Source organism: Salvelinus alpinus, chromosome 25 (assembly GCF_045679555.1).
Source record: "Salvelinus alpinus chromosome 25, SLU_Salpinus.1, whole genome shotgun sequence".
Lineage (NCBI taxonomy): Eukaryota > Metazoa > Chordata > Actinopteri > Salmoniformes > Salmonidae > Salvelinus > Salvelinus alpinus.
This window is the reverse complement of record NC_092110.1, coordinates 36,652,292-36,654,768: the sequence shown is the minus strand read 5'-3', so window position 1 is coordinate 36,654,768 and position 2,477 is coordinate 36,652,292. Positions and strand designations below refer to the sequence as shown.

The window sequence follows — 2,477 nt, the reverse complement described above, 5'->3', positions numbered from 1 at the left end:
TCGTCTGAGGAGGTGTAGGGATCGGACCAAAACGCAGCGTGTTGTGAAGACATGATGAATTTATTTAGACAAGACGAACACGTAACACACTTGAGAAATTACAAAACAAAAAACGACGTAGACCGACCTGAACATATGAACTTACATAAACACGAAGAACGCACGAACAGGAACAGACTAGACAAAACGGAACAGTCCCGTGTGGTACAAACACTGACACAGAAGACAATCACCCACAAACAAACGGTGTGAACAGCCTACCTTAATATGGTTCTCAATCAGAGGAAACGTCAAACACCTGCCCCTAATTGAGAACCATATCAGGCAACACATTGAACCCAACATAGAAACACATAACATAGACTACCCACCCAGCTCACGCCCTGACCATACTAAACAAATACAAAACAACGGAAAACAGGTCAGGAACGTGACAGTGACTGGACAGATTCATCTATCACATACAGACTAAAAGTGCTGGGTGAGTTTTATGCATTGTTTGTGCTGGTAGTCTTCTTTTTGTTTCTTTAATACAACTGTAGTCTCTATCTCTTTCCCAACCCCATTGGCCTTTATAGATCATGTTCCCAAACCAGTCATGGATGTCACATCTCTCTTCAACACAAGTGTGGGACTCTGTGACGTCACAGTGAACTGTTCAGTTAAAGATGGCTGGATGTTGTCTGTCTGTGGCAGCGGTCAGTGTACACTGTCACAACAGTTACTGTCTCTGTCTGGGGTCAACATCATCATCTCCAATGGCAACGGGACTATCCAATGCACCAGCAGCAACCACGTCAGCACACAGACCATCTCTCAACCCATGGAGGACATATGTAAGTACCATTCTAGCATTCATTTAAGGATCTACCCGTGAGGTTAGAAGCTGAACCTCATGTTGATATTGTACAGTCATTCTGTAATACCTCTGTCATTGTTTAATACTATATGATGCGATATCATACATTGTAAAATATATCCACAGGATGTCAAAGTTATATGCTTAGTATTTTTATTTATTTAGAGCCAGCTCATAAACACCCAATGTTTTCACTAGGTATTGTTTTGATGACTAAGTCAATTAGTAATTTCAACAACAAAAACATCCTAGTCAAAACGTTGGGTGTTGATAAACTGGCTGTAAATAAATGAAAATACTAAGCATATAACTCTGATATCCTTTGTGTGCTTTTCCCTGTGGATATATTTTTTACGTGGACTCTTTTTGGAATTAGAACTGCAAACATCTACTTGGAACTATTTATTATAATCTTGGCTGCAAGGACTTCTGTTTGAACGATATGATACATGTGTATCACCACCGGCCGTGATTGGGAGTCCCATAGGGTGGCGCACATAGGGTGGCGCATAACAATTTGTTCTTAACTGACTTGCCCAGTAAAATATAGGTTAAATAAAACAAATAAAAAAATAGAAGGTACCTGCCACCGAGTAATGTTGACTGTTGTAAACAATCATCACATTAGACCAAATGTATTGGTGAAATATTGTCTTTCTGGCTCTGAGAGGGTAACCCAGAGTGTGTGTCCCAGGCAGTGGTGTAAAAATACTTTAAAGTACTAAGTAGCTCTACTTAAGTAATTTTTGGGGGGGGTATCTGTACTTTACTTTAATATTTATATTTTTGACAATTTCTCCTTTTCATCACTACATTCCTAAAGAAAATAATGTACTATTTACTCCATACATGTTCCTGACACCCAATAGTACTCACATTACATTACATTTTGAATGCATAGAGGGACAGGAAAATGGTCCATTCACACACTTATGAAGAGAACATCCCTGGTCATCCTTATTGCCTCTGATCTGGTGGACTCACTAAACACATCTGCTTCATTTGTAAATGATGTCTGAGTGTTGGACTGTGCCCCTGGCTATCCGTAAACAAAGAAAAAACAAGAAAATCATGCTGTCTGGTTTGTTTTATATAAGACATTTGAAATGATTTATACTTTTCCTTTTGATACTTGAGTATATTTTAGAAATTACATTTACTTTGATACTTAAGTATATTTAAAAACAAACACTTTTAGACTTTTACTCAAGTAGTATCTGGGTGACTTTCACTTTTACTAGTTATCTTCTATTAAGGTATCTTTACTTTTATTAATGTGTGACAATTGGGTACTTTATCCAACAATGTTCCCAGGTATTGGTGAGAAGGACGCCAAAGCTTCAGCATTATCAGTCAGGACCATTGTGGCCAATATTGTTCGTTCAGTGTTTGTCTGTGTTGGATTGGCAGTCACAATAATGACCATCATCAAGGTCCAAAGATGGATATCCTGAAACGAAGATGACTCAACTCAGGTACTTCCTGTTAAATCCCTTTTCATTTCATTGGTTTACTTTGTAAGCTTTGTTGAATGAAGATTTGATGTTATTGTAATGTCTCATCTTTAGGAAGTCATCGTTGAAGTCGCTGACACTTCAGTGAATGATTCAGCAGAGGT

The 2,477-nt window shown here is 38.3% G+C and overlaps 1 long non-coding RNA gene across 1 annotated transcript; it reads left to right on the top strand.

The window, feature by feature from the left end:
* Window positions 1-435: 435 nt before the first annotated feature.
* Window positions 436-2,239, top strand: LOC139553891 (uncharacterized). Its single transcript, XR_011670753.1, has 3 exons — window positions 436-481; window positions 597-836; window positions 2,174-2,239. It is a non-coding gene; the product is annotated as an uncharacterized lncRNA (long non-coding RNA).
* Window positions 2,240-2,477: the final 238 nt, after the last annotated feature.